We start from the raw sequence: 8,098 nt of genomic DNA on the forward strand, positions 1-8,098 counted from the left end.
GACGGGGTGGTCCTGATCCCCCAATGACAGGATAAGCAGAAAACCCTTCTTTCTCACGGCCGTCCCGCAAACATCTCTCCATAAGAGACTCATGTTGTGAGGAATCAGCCTCAGGAGGCGCGGAAGGAGGAGGGTCATATACATTTTCTTTACTATGGGAGGGAGCTGAAGGAGCTGCTTGTAAGGACTGCAGGGCAAGGTGACAGTGATGCCAAGCAATAAGAACTGAAGCTGGGATGTTCATGTCACGAATGATGGTACCAATACATTCCCATGCTTCTACATCAAGGTTTCCCCGCAAGGGATACCAAGGACAGGCAGATTCAATTAAAAGCAGAAGTTGGGTAAGAGCTTCTTCTGACACCTTAAGCTTGGAGGCCTTTAACAATCCTAACAGCTGGGTTTTATATTGACGCTGTTCAGAAGAAAGAGAATTCCCTATAGTGAGGGAGAAACGGAAAATGAAAAAAGAGAATGAGAGACAGTAAAAACTCCTGGCCTGAAGCCTGAAATCCCTTGAGAGTGCTCCGGAAAGCCCCGTCACCCTTGGGCTGTAAACCCAGCCTAAATTGAGGGCGTTCGGGAAAGCCCTGCTGCCGTTGAGCTGTAAACCCAGCCTGAATCGAGAGCGTTCAGAAAAGCTCCGTGGAAAGCCCAGCTGCTCTCGGGGCGTAAACCCAGCCTGAAATGGACGTCCGATACTCACCACCTGAAGGGATTGAGTGTGAGGGCATCTACAGTCCCCTCACGTGGGGCACCATCTGTCGCAGCGGCGACGATTGTAGGGGCGGCGAAGACAGTAGCCAAACACAACTCTTACAGAGAAGTGGGGCCAAGGATGGTCACTCAGAGGAGTCGAACCCTGGCTTCAGTCCCAGGAGTTTATTTATAGTCAGTACAGCAAGCAGTGAAGCAAATAACAGAACAATGGGCTTCGGGTGAATAACAATAAGTTTTGGGCAAGGGAGAAGGAATTCAGGTAAACAAGCCAATCAGTAATGGGACAATAGGTTTAGGAAAACAAGTCGTGCCTAATCTCCTCCTCATCGCTGACAAGTCTCAACATGTCCTGTGCAGCATAGAGGCCTTGGAGGGGCTGAAGTTGTCAATAGTGCAGCCATGTTTAAATGGCATATATCCCCACACACTTTATATTCCAAAAATTACATAGCTCACCACACACTTTCGAGGGCACATGCCACATTAATCAATTTTTTTTCTTTTCTTCTCTTTTTTTTTTTTTTTATCCAAAAGCAACCTACACAGAATAGGTATGACTAGCTAAAAAAATTTCATAGGTAACGGCTCTCTTTTATCTTTCTTCTCATAAATACAACCAGAAAGTCTGATTAGCAAGTTTACTCCTTTCTTTGCTGAGTGTTCACAGGAGAATGAGGATGGGATGTGGACAAGCTGCTAACCTTTTCCTTTTCATCTTTGCATTGAAGTATAGATGAGATTCTTTAATTCAAGGGGTATTAGGCATGACAATTTGTCCTTTAAAGTAAATAGTATAAGAAAAGATATTGACTCAAGAAAGTCCAGAGTCAAACATGAGATGGGCAGAGAAGAGGCAGACAATGCTGGTCTACAACTCTCATCTCTGCACTTTGTAATTCCTGCTAAACATAAATCAGCTCCACTTCTGTCTAAGCAAACCAACAAATACAACCAATCTTTCTCAAGTGATAATGATGCTGTGTGGAATGCGTTTTCTCTTACTGACTTTTCTGGCCGGGGGTTTCTAATTTTCCCAAAATGATTGGTCAGGCCATACTCTGCTAAAGGATTGGTCGGTTTGCTATTTGCATAAGTGGGTTGCAAGGGATTGGTTGGTTTACATCTACCTTTACTGCAATTGGCTGCCCCCCCCCCCCCACAGTCTGACCTTTACCCGATTGGTTGGTGGCTTCCTAATGACTGATCATAAAAAAAAAAAAGGTTGCCATCCAGTAATTCAGACTCAATAGCGACCCTATAGGACAGAGTTGAACCACCCCATAGGGATTCTAAGGAGGGGCTGGTGGACTGGACTGCCAACCTTTTGGTAGAGCTGTGAACCACTGCTCAGATGGAGGTTTCCTGATTGAGGAGAGCTGGGGCGGCGGAGGGGTGTGTGTCCTTTGGACAGGAGATGCTGCACCAAGAACCTCCTAGAAAAGCTGTAATAGAAGTTAAGGGCCACAGAACTGAGCTGATAACACTCATTGATCTGCTAACGCTGAAGGCCAAGAAAAGCAGCAGCAAACACAGCAGAGCTGAGTGGCAGAGAAACGGAGGCAGTGGTGTGAGTGGCAGCGACGAAGAGACCTGCAGATGAGTGGCACTGGGCAGAGTCAGCCCATGGAGCTGGGTACCTCTGGACAGGAGGTTGCCGAGAGAGAGAGTACAGGCTTTGACATACACAATACAGGGGTTGCTCCTAAAATGGTTTTGCTTCAGTGCTCTTGTAATGCCAGCCTAATCCTGACACTAGTCCAGGCTTACCAAGAAGCTGCTGTTTGAGAGCTGGACGAGCAAGCGCACAGGGCCAGACCTGGACAAGAAAAACTGCAGAGAGAGAGAGAGAACAAAGACAGCCACGCCATCCTGACCTGATCTGTGGACACGCCTGCTGAGAGAGAGAGAGAGCCACCTGCTGACACCTGGTCCAGGGTGTGTCAGCCCAGTGACACAGAAATGGATGTGGGTGATTTGGGAAGGATGAGTGGGTCCCCTTTTAGACATAAATGGATTCTTCTCCTACAATGCTAAACGGGGTACTCATAGAGGTGGAGGGGATCAGTTCACCTCAAATCTGCTCTTGTTGTTTACTGTTTATCTTCAGTAAATAATCCTATTGTTTACTGTTTGCTTTCCGTAAGTAATCGGTTCTTATTGTTCACTATTTACCTCCTATAAATAATAATAATGCCTTTTAATTGCCAACACTATGTAAGTATGTTGTGTGTACGACCCAACGGGATCAGATAGTAGAGTCTTCACCTCAGCAGTCTTATCGCTGTTTGTAATTTTGAGGCTACTGGCACGTGTTTATGCGTGCAGCTCAGATGCATAATAAAGTATTTGGAGTAGTAAAAGATGGTAAGTCTTATGGGAGGACAAAAGTCTCTACTTTCTTTCCTTGAAAGCCTCAAGTACTCTTCTGTTTGACTTTAGACTGAAAACCATGTGTAAATACACACGTATATGCAATATTGCAAATTCAGCTTAACCTCTTGCATTCATTTACCTGGCCTGCAAGGAGTGATCTTAAAAGGCTGTTTTTGCAGTCTCCCATGTTGCATGTAATTAGTAAAAAATCCTGGGTCACACCCTATTTTAGCTCATGTACATGAACAAACTGTAAAGAACCCTAACGTTCCGTCCTACCATAAGCCTGTGCTAATGTAACAGTCTTATTAGCTTCCCTTCTTTTTGCCCTTGTAGAGAAGCGTGTGCCTTTTCAAACGTATACTCGACGAATACTGTAGGTATCATTTTCAGCCATTTTAAACGTGGAATATTGTTTTTTGGTTCATGTTGTTAGTGGAATGAATTAATCAATTAAAATATAATTTATATATAGAAATCCTTTTCCAAAACCATCTTGTGTTATGGGATAGTATTTTGAAATATTAACCAGTGTTTTGTATCGTTCATTTTTTTTGGCTTCTTTTTCTCCAGTCTTTGTGCATTTCACAGCATTCAGCAACTTTGAGAATGAAAACTGCAAAAGAAGAACAGGAGCTTTGAGTGTCAAGGCCTTAGGCTTCTGACTCCCACAAGGGCTTAGACAATCTATGATAAAAGGACAAAACATTCAGCTCTAACACTAAACAGTCTCTCACTTGGGGAGAAGAGTTAGAGAAAGCAAGAAGATAGTTTGATGCTGGAAGTTTTCTGAGAAGGCTTTTCTCCCTTACACATGCCACTGGCTGGTATCTAACTGAGTGTGTGTGTGTGTGTGTGTTGAGGGAAGGAATGCCAAAACCCTACAGATAGGGCTGTGGTATCCAAAAGCAGAAAGTATCTGTAATATCCTCACAGTTTTATGGGGTCAAGAGTAGAACAAAGGCAAGAGTATGTGTACTTTCATCAGAAGCTGGCACTAATGTGGCACATGGAGTCTACAGACATGACAATTTGAGGCTGGGAATGAGAGGCAAAACAAGTGGGATACTAGGCTATCTCTTCCAATGCCCCCACGGGTAGATGATGACACCAATAAAAAAATCTTCATTCCTCACTTCTGATACTTTGTCTCTTTAAAAGCTCTCTGTAGGTTGAAACCAATCCTAAGGAAAGTTGGCATGAGATAGGGAAGGAATCAACTGTACGGATTAACTTTCTTCCGCAAGGCAAAAGGGGCTTTTATAACAAACAAACCAAAAAAAAAAAAAGTTCTGCTACAGAAAAATTTAGTTACTTTTCTGGCATATTGGAAATGGAAAACAAACAAACAAACTATTGCCATTGAGTTGATTCTGACTCATAGCGACCCTATAGGACACAGTAGAACTGCCCCACAGGGGTCCCAAGCTGTAATGTTTAAGCAAGCAGACTGCCACATCTTTCTCCTCTGGAGTGGCTAGTGAGTTAGAACCGCCAACCGTTTGGTTAGCAGCTGAGCACTTATCCACTTTGCCACCAGGGCTCCTTAAATGGAAGACGTATGTTCATGTACACTGCCCATGTTTCAAAATTAAACTTCCACCTTGTAATGTGGAAACAAATGTCTATAACACTCAGAATAATGTTGATATTTGCAGCTTTGCAAATTGGATTAACATTTGGCATTTCTAAAGTTAGAGAAAACAATTTTTTTCTTAGAAATGTAGCAGAGTACGATTAATGCCAATTTCCCCAATAAATGCGTGATGTTCATTTCCCAGTGATGTGAATACTAAGATATTTAACAAAGTCAAGCGTGGATATGTTATTGACGTCTACAAATTTTCATACTCTAATCTTGCTGAAATTATACTGGCAGTTTCCTCAAATAACTTAAAGATACTTGCTTTTCTCTCCTATTTTCATTTTTAATAGAGACTGGATCAGGTGATCTAGACTGTGACTTAACTCCACTGCTAATCTAATATCAATTGGGCCATATCTATCGAGTCTCACGCAATATAGAATTCCTCACTATTCGCTTTAATAAACTCATCTTTTGTGTGTAAAAGTGTATGTGTTTGTGTGTGCGTGTGTTCATCCATCCAAGCTTAAAATATTAAACTGAATTTTTAGATTAGACAAGGTATTTTGTAATATACTTTATTTTTTAGACCCGCTTTAGGTTTGCAGAAGAATTGGGCAGAAAGTACAGAGAGCTCTTATTCACGGCCCTCCTCCTGCACATTGTTCCTCCTATTAATATCTTGCTTTCCTGTGGTATATTGTTACAGCATAATAAGACTATACTTCTAGAAACTCATTGCCCTCGAGTCAATTCTGACTCACAGCAAACCAAAAGGTCGGCAGTTTGAATCCACTAGCTGCTCCTTGGAACCCTATGGGGCAGTTCTGCTCTGTCCTGTAGGGTCGCTATGAGTCAGAGTTGACTTGATGGCAACAGGTTTCTTTTGTTTTTTTTATACTTCTAGAAGATCATTTTTATAGTTTGTTACTAAAGATATTTAACAAGGTCAAGTGTGGATATAGTTTTATTGACATATTTTGACATTATCATTTTGTCATACTAAATATTTTCTTGCTTTAAACTGCCACATGGAAGGCTGACTAAGCTTCTTAGTAAATGTAAACACTTGTAGCTGTCACATGAGTGTCACATATAAAAATATGGCAGCACACCTTCTGTTAGTAGATCACAGACTTTGATGTTTGTAGTCCTGCAAGATACCAAAAAACCCCAACCAGTTACCGTTGAATCAATTCTGATTCACGGTGGCCCTAGGTATTTCAGAGTAGAACTGCCCTCCATAGCGTTTTCATGGCTGTGGCCTTTCAGAAGCAGATTGCCAGGCCTTTCTTCCCAGGCACCTAGGGGTGGAATCAAAATGCCAACCATTTCGTTAGTATTTGAAAACTTAAATATTTGTGCCACGCAAGGACTCTTGGCATGTGGGATGGTTGGCATTAAATTATTCTTATTATCTGGCCCAGTTCCCAAGCAGCAAAGGATACTTACTTATAAAGCGTCTGGGTGGCGTTAGCGTTGCAGTATTAGATCAGGCCTGAGTAACGTGAATCAATCCATATGAAGACTGGACTCATGACCTTAGTTGGAATAGCACTTAGATACCATTTACTAAATCAACTAGCTACTATGTTGCTGTTCTTCCAAACCCACGTACATACCGCAACTCAAATGCTGCCACAGCCACCTTTGGCCTTCAGCGGGTGTATGTCCTCAAAGTCGACTTCACATTACTTATGTAATGTGTACTAATTAAGTAAGTGTAAAATTATAAATGACTTTGAAAGATCACATAAAGTAAATAGCTTGAACTATAGGTGGTGGAATTAATGCCCTCGGCTGCTAGTGAAAAGGGTGGAGGTTCAAGTCCACCCAGAGGCACCTGGAAAGAAAGACCTGATGATCTGCTTCCAAAAAATCAGCCATTGAAACCGCTATGGAGGACAGTTCTACTCTGACACACGTGGGGTCACCGTGTGTCGGAATCGACTCAATGGCAACTCTTTTAGTTTCTGTTTCCTAGGTGATAACTTACATAGTGAGAGCTCTAGAGAAACCTAAGTTTGCAAAACTTCTGCCATTTCTGTCATGCTTACATAGATCTTGGTCGCTTAAAATCATCAATTTGCTTGAGGGGCTGATGAATCTCAGGGGAAACACATGACAGGTCATGTTGAGACTGATGGTCAACCCTTAAGGCCTAGAATCCCAGACGACATGGAGGGCAAGAACGTTCCTTAACACACTAAGCAGTACATTGAATTTGTAAGATCTCTCTTGATTATCTCCCTCTTCACTCAACCCTTTCTCCCCTGAAAGGAAAGCATTAGGATGAACTGGGATAAAGGTTGGTTAGGAAAGCTGATGGAGGATTTTGAGCACAATGCTGGGCAATGTTACTTAAAAGTTTTGATCTGGCTGTCAAAATAAGTTTTAACACATTCTTCAGGGGAGTGAACGTGTAATGAACTGAAGATATGCATGAAATAAATAACTACAATATTTGCAGGTATTGTAAAAATCGATATGAGCAAAGTTCTCTGGTTTTGACATACTTTCCTTTTTATAAGTAACTTTTATCCTGATAGTTGATTGATTTTAAATGATAAATTGCCATAATTACAGTTATTCTTTCACATTAACCATCATAGGACATAGGCACATGAAAAAAGCCTTTTTAATAATAAATGCAAATTAGATCTATAAAATACATTTTAACGTAACACTATTGTTTAAATTTTTGATTGCAGGGCAGGATTTAATGTTGTTCATGCATAATTGTACATAAGTAGTCATATACACATAGAGTTATTACGTATAATAGATGTTTGATAAAATATAAATTAAAATATAACTACACGCAAATGAAAGTTATTGAAATACAATATGGTTGAAAGTGTTAAATAATATACAATCATGCAGGATTAAATATATTTAGTTACACACATATAGAGGTATTTATATACAATTGAGATTTAATAAAATATAGTTTAAAATAGAATTACAAGCAAATGAAAAGTCATTGAAATGCATCGTAACTGAAACTAATAAAGAATCCCCGGACCACTGACAGTCAAGGTAAAACTAATTAAAACAAAAATATTTACTGACAATCTAGTTAACTAATGTATACTTTGCTTTTCTTGTTAAAACCCAGTTACAGAAATTTTAATTATAGATATCCTTTGCAAAGATCTCACACAGCATAAAGATCAATTACATTTACTTATTTTTATTTATGGACTGATATATTAGTCACTTGAAAAACTGCTACCTGTATATTCTTAGTAACTATTAATTTAGTTTCCCCTATGCATCTGTTTATTGATAGTGAATTTAGGTTACATTTCATAGGGTCAACAATTTTTTTTTTTTAATATTTTATTGTACTTCAAGTGAAGGCTTACAGAACAAATAGTTTCTCATGAAACAGTAGTACACATGTTGTTTTATGACATT

The 8,098-nt window shown here is 40.3% G+C and overlaps 1 pseudogene; it reads left to right on the plus strand.

The window, feature by feature from the left end:
• The first annotated feature begins 687 nt into the window (after positions 1-687).
• The window catches only part of LOC105756025 (nodal homolog pseudogene), a 138,370-nt pseudogene continuing 130,959 nt past the window's right edge, over positions 688-8,098 (plus strand).

The sequence above is a fragment of the Trichechus manatus genome, unplaced genomic scaffold, assembly GCF_000243295.1.
Source record: "Trichechus manatus latirostris isolate Lorelei unplaced genomic scaffold, TriManLat1.0 scaffold00012, whole genome shotgun sequence".
NCBI classification, from domain to species: domain Eukaryota; kingdom Metazoa; phylum Chordata; class Mammalia; order Sirenia; family Trichechidae; genus Trichechus; species Trichechus manatus.